The sequence below is a fragment of the Elgaria multicarinata genome, chromosome 5 (genome assembly GCF_023053635.1).
Source record: "Elgaria multicarinata webbii isolate HBS135686 ecotype San Diego chromosome 5, rElgMul1.1.pri, whole genome shotgun sequence".
Taxonomy (NCBI): domain Eukaryota; kingdom Metazoa; phylum Chordata; class Lepidosauria; order Squamata; family Anguidae; genus Elgaria; species Elgaria multicarinata.
Genome location: NC_086175.1, coordinates 11,526,603 through 11,545,769, shown reverse-complemented (window position 1 = coordinate 11,545,769; position 19,167 = coordinate 11,526,603). Strand labels below are relative to the sequence as shown.

General features: G+C 39.7%; 1 protein-coding gene across 4 annotated transcripts in view; it reads right to left on the bottom strand.

The window, feature by feature from the left end:
- Positions 1-19,167, bottom strand: part of PCDH17 (protocadherin 17) — a 166,161-nt gene that overhangs the window by 75,228 nt on the left and 71,766 nt on the right. The window lies entirely within an intron of this gene.

The following is a 19,167-nucleotide window of genomic DNA, read 5'->3' as shown; positions in this document are numbered from 1 at the left end:
ATCTTGCCCTTGGTCAGCCCCTCTTCCTTTTGCCTTGCACTTTCCCTAGCATCAGCCTCTTCTCCAGGGTATCCTGTCTTCTCATTATGTGGTCAAAGTACTTCAGTTTTGCCTTTAATACCATTCCCTCAAGTGAGCAGTCTGGCTTTATTTCCTGGAGTATGGACTGGTTTGATCTTCTTGCAGTCCAAGGCACTCTCAGAATTTTCCTCCAACACCACAGTTCAAAAGCATCTATCTTCCTTCGCTCAGCTTTCCTTATGGTCCAGCTCTCGCAGCCATAGGTTACTACGGGGAATACCATTGCTTTAACTATGCGGACCTTTGTTGTCAGTGTGGTGTCTCTGCTCTTAACTATTTTATCAAGATTTGTCATTGCTCTCCTCCCAAGAAGTAAACGTCTTCTGATTTCCTGGCTGCTGTCAGCGTTTGGAGTAAACTTTGCGCCCAGAAATACAAAGTCTGTCACTGCCTCCACATTTTCTCCCTCTATTTGCCAGTTATCAATCAAGCTGGTTGCCATAATCTTGGTTTTTTTGAGGTTTAACTGCAACCCAGCTTTTGCACTTTCTTCTTTCACCTTTGTCATAAGGCTCCTCAGCTCCTCCTCGCTTTCAGCCATCAAAGTGGTGTCATCTGCATATCTGAGATTGTTAATGTTTCTTCCTGCGATTTTAACTCCATCCTTGGATTCGTCAAGCCCAGCACGTCGCATGATGTGTTCTGCATACAAGTTGAATAGGTAAGGGGAGAGTATACAACCCTGCCGTACTCCTTTCCCAATCTTAAACCAGTCCATTGTTCCGTGGTCTGTTCTTACCGTTGCTACTTGTTCGTTATACAGATTCCTCAGGAGGCAGACAAGATGACTTGGTATCCCCATACCACCAAGAACTTGCCACAGTTTGTTATGATCCACACAGTCAAAGGCTTTAGAATAGTCAATAAAACAGAAATAGATGTTTTTCTGGAACTCCCTGGCTTTCTCCATTATCCCGCGGATATTGGCAATTTGGTCTCTAGTTCCTCTGCCTTTTCTAAATCCAGCTTGTACATCTGGCAATTCTCACTCCATGAATTGCTGGAGTCTACCTTGCAGGATCTTGAGCATTACCTTGCTGGCATGTGAAATAAGTGCCACTGTCCGATAGTTTGAACATTCTTTAGTGTTTCCCTTTTTTCGTATGGGGATATAAATTGATTTTTTCCAGTCTGATGGCCATTCTTGTGTTTTCCAAATTTGCTGGCATATGGCATGCATCACCTTGACAGTATCATCTTGTTGCTGCTGCTGTTATTTTAAAACAAACAAACACCTATATCTTTTAAAAAAATTAAACCTGCCTCAAAAACTTAAGCCAAATGGAAATATAATTATATGTTCACAAATATTTTAAACAAAATTATTCATATAACTGAATCCTTTAAATCTTCATGCTTTATAGCCTCAAAAATATTTTTGTTCCTCAGCAAAGAGTTACTCTCTCATGATTTCTGTGTCCACGTTTTTGCATAATTACAGACTGCAGTATTTATACTTTATAATACTACTTCTAGAAAAGTTGGGGTGCAGTCCTCTATATGTTTAAAAAAGTCTTACAACCCCATCATTCTGCAGACATCATGGGTGGATGGTGAATGAATGGAGGTGGAGAACTCTTTTCTGTCTAAACATACATAGGATTGTGACCTGCTTAAATAAATGAGCTTAAACATGGTCAATCTGGGTGCATTATGTATAATACTATAAAAGGTGTGCAATTCTATTATATCAGAATGATCAGACATGAGTCTAACACACATACACACCCCACACCACTTGCAAAGATCATGTGCATCCCTCCGACATCTGAATCATAACTCTGGTATCCCTGGGTAATGACTTTGATTGACCCCAGAACCTCGCTGAGAATTCTCATCTGTTTAAAAGAATGTAATGACTGTTGGCATTTAGAACTGAAATGAGCCTGGAAATGAAATCAAATTTAAATAATCAAATTTCAAATTTGCATTTCATAATCCAAAGTAGTATCGCTTTACAGGATACTTAATATTGCTTAAATCTAGTTCTGCATAACTTCTATTGGCTCTATCATTCTTGAGGATGGAAATTAAATGTAGTAAAACAGGAAAATTACAGTACCCCAGTAAAATGGTATGCTATTTTATTTTTAATTTTATTTTAATGGAATGCTATATTTTATTTTTGGTTAATTATCAAAACACACTGAAGCCCAATTCAATCACATCTTTTATAACCTACATTTCTCTGCATTTCCCCCCATCTTTTTCCTTGCATCTTTTATAGTCTTTAATGTACACAGGTACAGACAGAGTTGTCTAGAGTCTATCCTACATTTTCATGAGTGTTCTGTCACAGCTGATTACGCCTAGTAAAATAGAACTTTAAAATACCGAAAATCCTCAAGTTCATCATTTTTCTTAATTCCACATTTTGCAGACAATGCCAACAAAACCACGAGCATCAGTAGATGAGATAGAAAGTGTTACCACGTCTTCATCCAAGGTAGTCAGAGTGCCGTACAGAAAGCTACATCATTCTATCCTCTCAACAACCTTGTGAAGTCAATTAGGCTGAGAAGCAGTGATCCGAGAAGCAGTGACCTGACCCCAAGCTTCAGAGCTGAGCAGTGATTTTGAGCCAGGCTTCCATACTTAGAAGCTTCCACTCTATCCCCTAATGCCATGCTGGCTCTCCAGCATCTGGTCTATTTGCTTAATGTTTAGTAATTGTTTTATTTTATTAAATTTGTATCATACCCTTCCTCGAAGAAGTTCAGGGCGGCATATATGGTCTCCCCATGCCCCATTTTATCTTCACAACAACCTCGTGAGGTTAGTTAACATGTGAGAGAGTGAATGGCTCAGAATCATTTTGGGTGGCTAGAGCAGCTATGGCCAGCAATTCACTTTGCAATGCACGCCCTTCCCTTGCCCCCGTAAGGGTATTTTATTATTTTCACGAAGTGATAATACTGTTAATGATTCTCACATGAGCCATCGGGGGGGGGGGGGATATCCCATTAGAATTGTTAAGACATGCTCAGTGTAATGAATTCTGATCCTCCCCACCATACCTCAAGGAGATTTGATGTTTTCTGATGTTTGGTCATCAGAAAAGATTACCCCAATATTGAAATATGGCAAGATACCCACAAAATTATGCTCACGGACCACCTGAAAACATAAAGAAATTTGATGGGGTAAGGGAATAAAGTATTATACTAGCCCTGAATTGTTGTTTGCTAATGATGCTTACTTTTTTTCCCTCCTCACAGAATTATAGTTCCTAGGGAATGATCATGAAATTGGTTTGAGTCTGTTTGGAGTCTGTTTGCCCTAAGAGTGGGAGCTGAGAGCCAGGAAATCCCTGGCCCAAATCTCATCAAAGCCACACACTGATTAAGTAGCCCTAGGGAAGTCACTCTGCTCTTAGCCACAGCCCAACAACTGCTATACAGGGATAGCAATACTGGCTTGCTGTACTGGACTATTGAAAGGATTGCCAAGCTAATGTATGTGAAACACTTCGAACACTTGGAATGTGCTGTATAAATGCTAAGTATTATGATGATCCTGATGGCGTAGTGACCTTAAGTGAACAAGTACATTAGTGCTAGTTCTCTGAGTAAATGTATAGCTGAGTTTAAAGCAGTGCTGCATGTGTCCTTATTTCTCTTTCTATAGTGCCTAGAGCCAATGAGTAACACACACACACACTTTTTTTTTTTTGGCACATTTGTGGTTGGTGCTGCATAATCAGCCTGGATGAGTTTCTGTGCTGCTGGGCAGCTCAGATTATTCATATCGCTTACACTGCCTTTGAACTTTATTTGGGCATGGAATGCCCTGAAGTAAATTGACCAAAAGTGAGTGCTCAAGGTATTTTTTTAAAAAAATATTTTTAAAGAAAAAGTCTTCAGGGTTATGAAAAAACATTTTGCTATAAAAAAAAGAGTAGAAAATAAAGACAAAAGGCCCATCTCTCAGGCTGGAGACAGAAAATAGATTTTACAAGAAGCAGAGGTAATATTATAGAGCTATCACTTCCCAGGGTGTACATACTAATTTCTTTTCATACACATTTATATTCTCCCACTGTAACCTCAGATCAAACAGGTATAGCAGAGTTTTGAAGCACTACAAAACAAGCAAAAGCTGTTTACCAGAGGCATTAATGGGATGAGTATCCCAGTTGGAAGGGCTGAGGGATGCAGTAACCTTGCTAAAGCTAAGCAGGTCTGGCTCTGGTTAGTGTCTGGGTGGGAGAATATGTATGTCATGGGTGGGATTTACATGTGCCAAATACAACTGGAAAGACCCCAAGCCATGATGTTACTATTATACCACCTTCAACACTATCACATTTCTCCATCCTCAGACCTGGTCCACACCTCTTGATTTCTCTACAGTTGATGAATCACACCTCACTATGTGAACTGACTCCTTTGGAAAGCATTGGGGTTTAAGGTTGAGGCCTTTGCTAGACCAGGCTGTATCCTGGGGTGATACCCGGGATCATCCCTGTGTGTCCAGATGACACACAGGGGATCCTGGGCTCAGGCAGGGATCAACCCTCCCTGGCCCCGGGATACAACCCTACCCTTTGGCCTTGCTTTTTCCTGCGGTCTCGGGCTGAGCCCGACACCGTGAGTATGTGGCCCATTTCCGTGGCTTTTCCAGGCTCCCAGGAGCTGTGCCCATTGGGGACAGGATGGGGAGAGCGGGGAAATCATTTTTTAAAACAACAACAACACCTTACTGTTTGTCACTCGTCCGCTCGTACACAGCAGGCCCTTTAAAAGTTAAAAAAAAATGGCCGGCGCAACAGCTCTCTTGTTGAGGTCGCCTCGCCTGGCATGTAAACGAGGGCAGGATCTCGCATTATTCTCAACGCAAGATCACCCCTTCTCCATCATGAAATATGCGGTAGGTCTAGCAAAGGCCAGAGTGAGGCAGTTTGAAAGTATATGTGTGTTGCTGCCATGATGGCCATATATGCATGTTAAGTCATCACTTGATGCTTCAGTCAACAAGTGTGATGAACAGATAGGTGAACCACTCCATGGAGCCTTTCAAAAGAAATTCTTCCACACACGCTGATTCAAAGTTGCTTGTTTGGCTTTTTATTTTTATTTTTTGCTGTAGTAAAAAATATATATTGCAAGACCTAAAATCTAATTCTGTATAAAGCTAGAGAAGCTGAGACATGGGCACTGGCATCCTCTGGATGTACCACTGGGTGTACCAATGGTAGAATACTGGACAAGAATTTGCTTGGGAGTAGGGAGAGAAGAAAGACACTTGGGCCATAGCTAGACCTAAGGTTTATCCCAGGATTGTCCTGGGGTCAATCCTGTTCATCTAAGGGCATCCAGCGCTCAGGCAGGGATGAACCCGGGATCATCCTGGGATAAACCTTAGGTCTAGCTATGGTCATGATCTATCAATAGCTCTGCATTACTTGCAACATTTACTTTGTCTGTAATCTACACATGAATTTCACTTGACAACGAATCAGTCTAATCCCATAGACTTTCACATAACTAAGAACTCAACCTAACCCTAAATGCCTTACCTGATAATAGGATACACTGTTAATGGATTGAGGAGTAATTAACTTCCAATCGCTCTAGTAAGATATTCAAACCAAGCACACCATTTCAACTTGTCTCTAACCAATCCTATTCCACCAGTATTTTTTAAAAATTATTATTCCAATGATTATTCTGTTATTCTAATTTTATTATTCTCATTTATGATTTGGCAACCTGTTCCAGTGGGAAGGTGTACCTGGAGCTGCATCGGACTCTGAAGTGAATGGGGGCGTCACTGCTTGCTTTGATCTGCTGAATCACAGCTACAATTCACATAGAAGCATTATTATGCTTGGAAAAGGTTTTTCTTTAACTGAAAGACAGATTAAACTGAACCAAAACTACACCACTTTCTGCAGATAATTTTGCAATGAGACATACTCCCAAGTGAGCATGTTTAGGATAGGAGATAATTCCTAGATACAGGAATTTGTACGTGAAAATGTACTCTTAGACAAATTGGAGACAAGATTAATATTTTCTAGTTTTCATTTTCCCCTTAGGAACTAGACATGTACAGGATTGCACTGGAAATGTATTTTCTGTTTTGTTTTAGCCAACAATAACATATATGTATGACACACACACACACACACACACACACACACACACACACACACACCATAGATAAAAAGCAATAAGAACACCAAAAACAATGTTGAGAGGAATTATACCAGTAAAACAACAAAAATAATAGATTTGCAGCCCAATGCTAGGCATATTTAAATCATAATTAATCCTGTTAAATACAATAGGACTGTATTCGAAGCAAGTGTGTGTATGATTATCAAACATAGAAACACCATTGCTTTTTGTGTGTGATCCAGATAATTATCAACACAGTGTAGGAGTGGATCAAAACAACATAACAACTACGAAAAAGAGTGGTATTGAAATGCTTTACTAATTGTTTGAGTTTGACTCATTAAAACTTCCTTATTGTATTTATATTTGATATAGTGGTTTTTCTTAAGTGTTTGAAGTGCTTTACATACACTGTATCAATATTTTTACAACCTTGTAAAGCAAGCCTGTATTATTAGCTCCACATTGCAAAACGGAAAGGGAGTGGGGCGGGTAAGGTTAAAGAATCAGGGAAGAATTAACGTGAAACATGTCTGTCTGAGACCCCAAAAAGCAAAGGCCACACAGGACAGACAATATTTTATTAGATTGTAAGCCTATGCGGCAGGGTCTTGCTATTTACTGTTTTACTCTGTACAGCACCATGTACATTGATGGTGCTATATAAATAAATAATAATAATAATAATACTGTAGAAGATTGACAAATATAGGGTGACCATATGAAAAGAGGACAAGGCTCCTATAACAGTTGTATAGAAAAGGGAATTTCACCAGGTGTCATTTGTATGCACGTAGCACCTGGTGAAATTCCCTCTTCATCACAACAGTTAAAGCTGAAAGAGCTATAATAGAGTGACCAGATACAAAAGAGGGCAGGGCTCCTGCAGTTTTTAACTGTTGTGATGAAGAGGTAATTTCACCAGGTGCTGCATGTATACAAATGACACCTGCTGAAATTCCCTTTTCTATTAACTATTAAAGGAGCCCTGTCCTCCTTTTCATATGGCCACCCTATAGTCTGACCTAGCAGCATAAATATGGCAGCTTTCAATGTCTGAAGGCCGAAAGATATCAGTTTGCCTAAGGTCACCCATCAAGTTCACAGCTAAGATGAGCTCTGAATTTTTGAACCAAGATCTTCCCAACTCACAGTTCATCCACGCAACCATTCTGCAGCACTCTAAATGTTTGCAACCAGCTTCTCTCATCCAAATGAGTATAAGCAGAATGTCCTCCTAAATCTTCACGCAATGTTTACATAATTGAAAGAAAGATGTTTTGATGTCATGGCACAGTTTTGTTACAATAGAGACTGACCTCCATCCTGAATTGCACGGCAGAGCAGATGGAAGGAAATGTAATTTGGCACACTACTCATGGGAAATTATGTAGCATTTGCCCCTCACACCATGTAGTCACAGGCAGCCCCTTTGGAAGAAATTCACAGCAGATCCTCCATATTAAAAAGGGCATGCACCTTCAGGAAAGGGGAAGAATCGGGCATAATATCTGTTGCACATGGCATATTACAAACAGAAATAACATGAATGTCAACATTTTAAAAATCCTTGTTGCTTTCAAGAGCAGCAGGCTTTGAGAGCAGTTAAGACAAGAAAGTTTACAGGAGACCATCAGCTGAGTTTAGAGAGAAAAAATATCATCAGTCCATGGAAAGCAATTATAGGAACATAAGAAATGTGCAACTGAATCAGACCAATGTTCTACGAAGTTTAAGATTCCGTTTCTCAGCCATTGACAACCAGATGACTGGGCCCTCATCATCATAGAATAAAAGAGAGGATTCTCCAATGTTAGTTGTCCCTAGCATGGTGTATTGCCTCTGAACATAGAGGCTCTGTGTATCTATTATCTATACTATAGCTATTTAGCTATCAACTACACTGCTGTACATCAAGCTACCAAACTGTAATTTATTTATAATTTTTAATTCATTCCATTCCAAATATTTGGGGCTACAGCTGGCTAAATAGACACACCTACTGGTGTAGAGAAGTGTGTGCATGTATCCAATGCGGGGAATATGTCATGCATAGAGATGTGAAGGCCTAGAAAAAAACCAGGAAAATTCGGAAAAACCCCGGGTTTTTTCAAATTTTTTCCAAAGCCTTTTTTGTTTTTTCCCCCCGAAAAATTGGAAAAAATGAAAAAAAAAACGAAGAAAAAATGGATTACGGGATGTTTTATTTTAACATGACGAATAAAATGTTTAAGACAAGGTGTTCAGATATTTACTTCTCCAAATGATTTCTAAAAACTGTACAGTATCATATTATTACAATATCTGTGCACCAAGGACAAGCAAGTCCTAGGTTGCAAACTGAGACTACAACTCTCAAATGCAAGAGGAAGATGCATTTCTGCCTCTAGGGGGCAGCACTGCCATTGAAGCAGAGACTGAAACTGATAGTAATACATTTAGCTCAGAAAATGAGTCTGATTAAATTTCATGCATGTTCATTGAATCTTGGTGCCCCCCCCCATTTTTCTCAGTTCTTTTTATGGGAATGGGGGCTTTATGTCTTGACAGTGGAGGACTAGTGGAGAAATAAATAATTTTCTTTGTTACTAATGTTGGTGGTTTCTTTAGTTGTTGTTTTTTAAAATTGTTTTTTGTCTGCTCCTCATAAACTGGCAGAACCAAAGAGGTTCCTAACAGTTCAGGTGTTCCTAACAGTTCAGAAGCTTGTAGCTCCATTTGTTACCAAAAAAAAGTAAAAAAAGTAAATTAAATTTGTAATAATTGTTTGAATACACTAGTTTTAATATACCAAATGTAATACTTTTATGCCAAACCAACTTGGACAGAATTACATTTTATGTTGCTAAAGTAACAAAGTGACTTTCAATCTGTAAAAAGTGCTAATATTGCATTATTTCAATTTTTCTGAAAATTTCTATTTCCCCCCGAAAAAAACTAGTTTTTTTCCTTGGCTTCAAAATTTCTGGAAATTTTACATCTCTAGTCATGCATGAGGCAACGAGAAAAAATCAGCCCACCAGTATCTCACACTAGTCCCACACTAGCACAATGCAAATGTCAAGGCTTTCTACCATTTCCCTCAATGGCACCACCAGGAGAGTCAAATACCTTCAGGTATTCAGTTCACCTCAATATTCTTCTTATCTTTCTAGCAACAGCGCCTTCTCTCCCAAGATTTCCACTAACTGTGAGCTACATGTGTGCTAAACTGTCACGACCTTGCACCAAAACACTCTTTCATACCCTTTCTGTACTGGTGCAGTTCTGTACTGATGCAGTTTACATTTTCCTCTTCTGAGGATTTTTCTTCAGAGAAGGAGGACATGGCCCATTGTCACATTTAATTATGTGCATGTTCTAATTTTGTAATTTACATAACTGGATACACGCGCACGCACACACACACACACAGGCCTGCAATTTAATTCTAATGGAGTTTCACAACTAAGCAAGTTAAGTAGGTAGATTTTCATCTCTTTTATGGAAATTATGGGTTAAGGCATTCTTTAGAATGGTAATGAGCTCTGCAGTGTAAATGGATAGGTATCAAACTGACTTTCTTCTCCATCAGAGGACTAAAATGCCAGCTCCAGTTCCTCTACTTTTGCATCACTAATAACAACTGCAGTACATTTTACTCATTCTGAATCTCATTCCATCATCTGTATAGTTGGATGCATATGGAAGTTCCATAATATTTACAGCAGCATTTACCAACTCCACTGAAGACATGTGTATGCTATAGATTTAAAGTGGCCTAAAAGTCATTCCTCTTAGAAGGAAAATCTGTATGTTGCAATATGTCAGAGGGAGGCAGGAGGCTGAAATCTCAAACATATTATTCTCAGCACTCACCAAGCTACGACATACAGATGGAAGGCCATGACATGTAAAGTGAGATAAATCCAACGTATGTCTGTAGTGCAAGTTATGCGCTCCTTATCACCTACTGCTAAATAATAACGATTATATTCTGGTTTTTATAGCTTAAATATAAAACTTGAAAAGCTTTAAAAAGAATAAAAAAGGATTTTTCTTTCATGGATTTTAACCTCAAGAAAAACCTGTGTGGAACTGAGTTTAAAAAAAAGTCCTGACACACGCCGTATTGGTCACACGGTTTATACTGTTAGTGATTCTCCCTGCCTTCAGTAAATATTGCAGTCCCTTCTGTTCTTTTCTCATCCTAAGTAACTGAAACTAAAAACTGTTATTCAAACTTTCAGATTATGAACATTTTAAAACTAAAATGAATTTTGGATGGTCTGTATATAATCACAATATTATTTCTTAGCATGCTGCTGTGGATGCAAATGGTAGGAATGAAAGGAGGAGGAGGAGGAGGAGGAGGAGGAGGAGGAGGAGGAGGAGATATCTAAGCAGTAAATGGCCAAAGAGAGAAGTCACGCCCTGCCTCAACCAAAACAGCTCCTTTTCTTCCCCCATGCCATCCTGCACCCACACCCACCCCATTGCTGGACCCCTGTGCTTACTTGAAGGAAACACACGTTTGACATACAAGCTAAAACTTAATCAGAACTTAAAGTAAGGATGCAATCCCAAACATGCTCACTTGAAAGCCAACCATCAAAATCATGAGGACTTCAGGGAAAATATGTTTAAGGTGGGAATGATAATGTGAAATATACCACATATTATCCAGGGGGTGGTTGCTCAGCTGTTTTTGGGTATGGAGCCAAGTGCAAAATCTCCTTTATCACCTAAGATGTATGGGGTTTTGTTTTGTTTTGTTTTTTAAAAAAGAGGAGGCTGAAGGGAGGGAGCGTTGCTTTTTTTGTATTTTGGCATTTGCCCCCAACATGCAGAAATAGAACAATTTAAAAAAGCAGTTGGGCCATTATGTTTTTGTTTTGTTTTTTCAGGCTGGTTGGCTGGCAACCCCTACATACAATATATTCCACCAAGAACTAGGGTGACCAAATCCAAAAGCAGACAGGGCTACAGTTATGTAGAAGAGGGAATGTGGCATGCTACACCTATACCCAATGAAATCCCCTCTTTGTTACAACTATTAAAGGTGCAGGACCCTGTCCTCATTTGCATTTGGCCACCCTAAAGTTGCCACAAGGATATGCACTTTTTTTCTTTTCCAGCTTTAAGTCCGATCAACATTTTCAAGTGGAAAATTTACTAGCATCCATGACGTCTGTCTTGCCAGTCAAACATCCAAAATCAACATATGCTCCTTAAAAATACTTCTGCTCCAATTACGTGTGGGAAACATTTTGTAAAGGGACTTACAAAGAGGATAACTTCCCTTACAATGAGTCAGACCATAGGATCCTTCTCTTCTGACTGACAGCTCATGATCTCAGGCATAGGTGTGTCCCAGCACTTCTAACCGACACTACTTTTTATAACTAGATATGCCATGGCTTATTGAACCTGGGACACTGAGCTATGGCCCTTTGCAATCTTCTCATAATCTGCCCTTCTCCTGCCATGCCGCTATTTATTGTGCAAGGCAGTTTGTAACATGGCCAGGCTTACCTTTGAGCAACCTTCCCCAGCCTGGTGCCCTCGAGATGTTTTGTACTTTAACTCCCGTCAGCACCAACAAGAATGTCCAATGATCAGGAATGCTGGTAACTGTAGTCCAAAACATCTGGAGGCCACCAGGTCAGGAGAGGCTACCTTAGACTATCTTGCAGTGGTCTCAATGTGCAATACGCCAGTCCTGCTTCTGCAGAAGGTAGCCTACACACTAAGAGCCTGGGCCAAAGCAAATCATGAGATGCTCCAAGCTAAGTTGCAGAAGACCTCAGCTTAGAGTGAACAGAATGGCTACATTGTACAAGGACAGGCTTGTACTGGACTCGCCTGTCACAACCTCTCTCCGCCTGTGAAGGGAGGATGATGGAGGCTTTTGTGAATTTGCTGTAGATGGTTTTGCTAAAACAAACAACATACTAAAATGATTGAATGGGTTTATTTACTCCTTTCTTTCTTCTCATCTCCACTTCAGTCAAAGAGTTTAAAAGAGAGAGCTGGAGAGATTTAGGGCCTGGTTGTACCTGGGGTGGGGTGGGAGTTAAATTAACCTTTATTGTATTATTAGGTGGGGGGTACAGCTGTTTGTGTCAAACACAGAAATCAGTAAATCCACAATAAACAAGGAGGGGGGAATTGGATCAGTAGGGCAATGGGTCATAATTCTATCCATGCGGTTTATTTATCAACAATCCAGCCCTGCTCTTCACCTGTAGCTTCCTGAGTTAGATGGAAGTGAAGAATGGATATTGCGTGCAAGTCCTAACATACAACAGCAAGGCAGTTTCTTACCTGACCTTGTTATGGGTAACCAACTTGGAGTGGATGGTACTCTTGGACATAAAGTTTCTTAGGAGGAGTCAGAACAAGGAGTGCAGTCTGAGAGCTATTCTCATTTTGGGCACAGAGAGAATGAGAGAGATGTTCTGTCCAGGGGGGAAAACCTATGGGAGGAAGCAATGGTGAACAACATTTCACAGGTGGTGTCATTTTAGGGTGGGGCTCCCAAAGTAGGCCACACTCACAGTTAAGGGAGGCAATAGTAAAAGGCGAAATACTTTGAGAGAGTATCTCAGTTTACATTATTTCGGGTTTGCCATTGACTCATGTTACATGAACCCAGGATTTCCTATTGCAAAGAAGACGCTGGTGATAATTTCAGAGAGGAAAGCGAATGTTGATTTATAAGGTCAGCCTTCCCAGTATTTACCAGGCCAGTTTCCAGACAGTTATTCAAGAGCTTGCAATTTTCTAATTTTTTCTTAGTATGAAATCATGAATAATGTGTCACTGCTGGCGACGGGAAGTTAAGAACAACTCCTTAATCAAAACTGTTGGTGAATTAAATACTCTTGTCTGAAAATCATGGCAGGGGGCTGGATGTCAGAATTTGTGGCACATTCACACATCAAATTTGGGGTGCAATTTTTTTTTTCATGGCAAGAACGTTTCCAAGTACTTGGGTATTAATGAGACGGGGACAGTAAGTTTGGCTAGTAATTTCACAACCAAGACACAAGAGTTTATCTACGCTATAGATTTACATTAATTTTATATCAGTTAAATATTATGATTCCCCAGTATTACCCATAAAGCATCATGGGAGTCGTAGTTTGTTGATGGTATATGAGAAATCTCTATTAAGGGATCTCTAGCCTGCTAGCATTCTCTTCCCCACCCACAAATGACAGTCCCATGGGTGCCTTGGTGTTCTTAGGTGGTCAGATTCACTGATCAATGATAGTCTAATGGCAACTACAAATCGATGCAGACATTAAGAACTTAATCATAACCATAAACACTTGAATTCTGAATCCTGAGTGTGTGTTAAGTGTTGCACTTTTACTGTTTGATTTTTTTAAAATTATTTTTTTACTGTGAGACATTTTGATTTACTTCTTTTTAAAAAGAATTTTCTAAAGTAAATAACGCTCAGTTGACATGATTCATTTGTAGGGGGAGCTTTTAGATTTCATTGATTTTAATAGCAGAAATTGGTGGCCTTCTAGGACCTCAATAAATCTCCTGCTTTTTTGCCTGCCTTGTATTTCAAAAGAAAAAAAGAAAAAAGGATGGCACTTTCCGGATGCACTGTGCATTGCTTCTCAGCTGTGTTTAGTGGGCTGCATGTTGTACAGGCCTAGGTTAAATTATTTTAAAGATGGAAGGAATGAGTATGGGGAGTTTTAAAGCCTGTTCTCCTTAATTCATTTGATTATCTGTCCCTTACTCCATTAAGTCATGATGTTAGTCATGATCCAATTGAAAGGTTGCAAACAAACTGGATGTCTGACAGGGTGCAAGCGTGAACAACCACAAAAGCATGGCATCTTGTAAAACAGCAAATTAAGTTCAAAACTCGCTGAAGAAGAGTACCAGATGTGTGAGGAATGGTTTATTTGTTATATTAAAAGAAGGAGGAGGAGGAGGAGAACTGATACGAGGCAGGCGGCTTAGAGTAAGTATGTACCACGGAACAAGGAGGCCTTTATCTAAAGATAAATAAAATGGAAATCCTGCAACATTATAACCTAGAGGAGGGTTTAAATCTTATAAGGCAAGAGAACATATACTAACTCCAGCTTGTGGCTGCAAAACAAATAAGGCAATCAGAAAAACAAAATGATTCATAATTTGTTTGCTATTGTACTAGCCACCAATGAAATTACGTTTGGGAAATATCTTTCCATTTTGGACATAATGGAAGCTCTTTCCCTTGTGGTGATGCCTTGCTTACAATCTGCCAAATGATCAAATGAAATGAGTGTGATACAGATTGGTGTCATGCTGCACCTATTGGTAAACACAAGAACTTTGCTAGATAGACGGTTCGGAAGCTGCAGCTCGTGAAAAATGCAGCGGCCAGATTGATTTCGGGAACCAGAAGGTTTGACCATATAACACCTGCTCTGGTCTGCTTGCACTGGCTGCCTGTATGTTTCCGTGCCCAATTCAAGGTGCTGGTTTTGACCTATAAAGCCTTACACGGCTTGGGACCACAATACCTGACGGAACGCCTCTCCCAGCGTGAATATACCCGGTCACTACGTTCAACATCTAAGGTCCTCCTCCGGGTTCCTACTCCGAGAGAGGCTCGGAGTGTGGCAACAAGGGACAGGGCCTTTTTGGTGGTGGCCCCCAGACTACGGAACGATCTCCCTGACGAGGCTCGCCTGGTACCAACGCTGCTATCTTTCCGGCACCAGGTTAAGACTTTCCTCTTTGCCCAGGCATATGGCGGCACATCTTAACCACCCACATGTTTAGTTTGTTAACAGTTTTTAATGCTTTATGTGTGTATGTTCTGTGTTTTAGCATTTTAAATTTTGTATACCTGTTTTTATCTTAATTTTAGAATTTCTGTAAACCGCCCAGAGAGCCCTGGCTATGGGAGCGGTATAGAAGTGCAATAATTAAATAAAATAAATAAATAAATAAATAAATAGACAACAACATAAAAGCAGTGGCCTTTAGTCATTGTCAGAACAGCCTTGCAAATCCTACAAGGGCTTTAGAGCGCAAAGGTGTGTGTATGTGTGTGAGAAGGAGGGAGGGAGGCAGGGACAGAGAGTCACAGCTTGTTGAATCAACTTGGGCTGTAGAGCCACTGTTAGGGTTTGCCATGTTCAACCCCCAACCTTAAAAGGCTTAAGCCACTGAAATTACTTTGGTGCAAAGCATCCCTCTCCTCTTCGGGCTCTGAAGCCATTGCCATGGCGTGTACAAAGCTGAAAAATATGGGTCTCTGAAGCCAATTTCTCCCAGTAGGGTTCACAAGGGTGCAAGGGAGACAGATGTGTGTTCTCTGAGGCCTCCCCCACAACACACTCACTTTGGGTCCTAAGCTGAAGGAAAGCAAGCATCCCACTGTTTATAGAATCATAGAATAGCAGAGTTGGAAGGGGTCTATAAGGCCATCGAGTCCAACCCCCTGCTCAATGCAGGAATCCACCCTAAAGCATCCCTGACAGATGGTTGTCCAGCTGCCTCTTGAAGGCCTCTAGTGTGGGAGAGCCCACAACCTCCCTAGGTCACTGGTTCCATTGTCGTACTGCTCTAACAGTCAGGAAGTTTTTCCTGATGTCCAGCCGGAATCTGGCTTCCTTTAACTTGAGCCCGTTATTCCATGTCCTGCACTCTGGGAGGATTGAGAAGAGATCCTGTCCCTCCTCTGTGTGACATCCTTTACCTTCAGCCTAACCATGAGCCACCTGATGGGTTCATTTTGGCTCTTTGCTCTTTATGTTTACCAGCCCCATACCACACAGCCTTTTCTTTCTGCTGGTTTTGAGGGGTTTGGGTAGAAAGGTGTTCTTCTCCTTCTTCCACCATGGTTTTGCTGTATGCCCTTCCTGCACCCTCAACTGCAGTGACCCACTCGGTCCCTCTCGTTTTTCTCATTGGAAGCCCAGGGTGTTGTCGAGTGGGATACCAATTTTACTACTATGGGGAATAAAATTCTCAGTTTACACAATGGAAATGATAAAATACAAGCAATAAATTGAATATTTCACTTTGGGTCATATATACAATACAAAGTGATATTGCCTGATTACACTCTCACCAACTGTATGACACTCCCATTGCTTTTTCATTGGGATGGATGAATCTAGCAAGTTCGATTCTGCTCAATTTCTCATCCCCCCCCCAAAAAAATTAAGGTTGTTCTGTTCCATTTCCGCATCACTTCATGAATTTTGAATGTATTCATTTTAATAGTGTTTTTATAGTGTTTTCTGTGATAGATTTTATAGATAGTATTTTATGGACAGATTTTATTATATATATAATAATATAAGTTTTTTAAAAACACACACACACAAAAATGTATGCCATTTTTATGCAGGTACACACTTTTTCAAGCAATTTTCCCCACTACGTGCTTTTGTGCAGTCTTTTCTCTATTATATTCATTTTTTGTGTGCATTTTCCCCATTTTACATACTTTTGTGCGTACTCATGAACTGCAAAATTTGGTAAAGTCTGAATATCAACATATAACAAACTCCATTCCGCTTCATTTGTAGGTTTGGGAACTGAGAATTTGGTACAATCACATTAAAATTCGAACCCAACTAATTTCTCATTTCTCCCTGCTTTTTGGTGGTGGGCATACAGAACCTGACACAACAAACCCATTCGGGTGTGCCTTCAACTTTGACACTGCTGGACCAAATGCCACTAGGAAAGCATGGGCCATAGCCTTATCTTTTCATGCTCTCAATTCCACCTCTGCCATTGTCACAGAAAAAGGTTTTCTCAGGCTACAGTAGGAGAGCTGTGAGAAACACCTGTATAAGCACATAATCTGAGGAGCTTGCAACAAAAAGTATATTATGTGAAGGCGTCCTACCTTTGAAGTACTACTCAGTCCAAATCTAGTTTAGAAAACCATCAGAATGGATAGCATGGAGAGACCTTGACACTGGCCAACAACAGCACTTGGACAGCAGACTGAGCAGGTGCACACATCATCTGATCATATTTTCCCTACCATGGTGAAATGTATTGTATATCTATTTAAATTACAATAATTATTTCTAAATGATCATCTATAGATATATATTAACATATGCAAATTTTATGCAAAACCATGTCCCCTTTTGTCTTTTTTTTTTTGTGTGTGTGTGACCCATAAGTGGTCACCCGCACCACTACAGCCAAAATGCCAAATCATAGTGAAACACCAATTAACCAAACAGAGTTCAAACAATTTAATGAGGATTCTTTTCATAACTTCTTTTTCTGGGGATGTTTAAAAATGAGGCACAAACAAAATGTCAAGCTGTACAGTTTCCCTTAAATAGTAGTAAACATATGGAAGGAGCTGCTTAGTAAGGCCAGTGAATCAGAGAGCATAAATAAACTTATGAGACAGCTAGATGTTTTTATAGCAAGAGTAGGTAGAGACTTCCTACAGAAATCTAAAGAGAAGGCAACTTAAAGGGGACATGCTTGCTTATTGCACAAGACTTTCTGTCCCAATGATTATGCTTTCTGTTCCAAAAGCTTTCCCCCCCTCCTTTAGGCCACCTGCCAAGAATTATCAAAGCACCCTCATTTTTTATTCTCCTTCCTCTGTTTACTATTACCGAGGCTAGCACAGAGCAAACACTGCTATCTGGGGATTTCTCTCTCTCTCTCTCTTTTTTTTTAACATTTCCTGAAGAGTAGATATTCTTGGGCCTTCCTCTTCATTATTCCTTCTCTTTCAACCAAGCCTTGTCAAGTGAGTTGAGAACAGAGATTGTGTTTGTTTAGCTGAGATAGGAATATTAAAGTGAATAGGCATTCCCAAGGATTCCAAGCCAAGCTGAGGTATGTATTTCCCCAATATAAAGCTTAGGCCTCCCAGATAAAAGATACTGCTACCTCTTTTGTGATCCACTATAATTGTAAAATTATATCTTGCACCTGAAATGTTTTGCTACACACCTTTGAGCAAATTCTGAAGCAGTGAAATTTCTAAAGCACCTTCATTAAGCCCTGATTGGGTCAACAATTTATGGCTGAGTCTCCACATCTTCTTTTTTTATTATTATTATTATTAGAATAACCATTGAAACATGTAGTGAGATCAACCTTTTGCTAACAGAGGTCCTGAACTTTGTCAACCTACTTCTGCATGTGTGTTAAGGTCACTTCACATATTACAAAAAAAGTATGCAGTTTTATTTATTTACTGCATCTATGGGGCCAACCACAGCTGACTGCCAGGTATAAAAAGGCACATAACCATCCCACACATGTAGGGCAGAATTGAATAGCAGAGAGCTTCTATAAAATGTATAAAATTTTATAGAAAATAAAATTTCTATAAAAATTTTATAGAAATAAATGTATTTTATTTCATATAAAAATGAAATATATAAAATGGTATAAAAATGTAATAAATAAAAATAAACACATGGTAAGTAAACTGTAGAGTGGTTCTTAACAGAGCCCAAAAGGGAAATGTGAAATGTCCTCCCCTTTCAAACAACACTGCAGAAAACTTCTGAATATAATTTACTCCTAGTTTTCTGGATGGCATTTGGGATGGTAGTGGACAATAGGTATTGCCCATTTCTCCTGGGGTTTCAGCATAACTTGAGTCAAGAGTCACTAAGTCCCCCTGGGTCTGAACATTTTTACTTTCTTTAATCTTGTACTTGGCTCTTGGGTAAGAGTGAAAGAGAGGCTAGCCAGCTATTTCCCCCCCTCTAATTTTGTTGTTACCTTTTACTCACTGACTTAGTATTACAAAATTTGATTTTGTAATACTTTTAATTTACTTTCGGTACTACCTCATATTTCTAAATTTGTAGATGCATCTTCAAAACTAAAGATGCCGCAGCCTCCCAAACTCTCTAATCTTGTAGCTGGGGGTTCAGGGTTAATCACCTAATTACAAAAATAAATCTCTTTCTTTCTTTCTTTCTTTCTTTCTTTTTTTTTTTGAATGAATGGT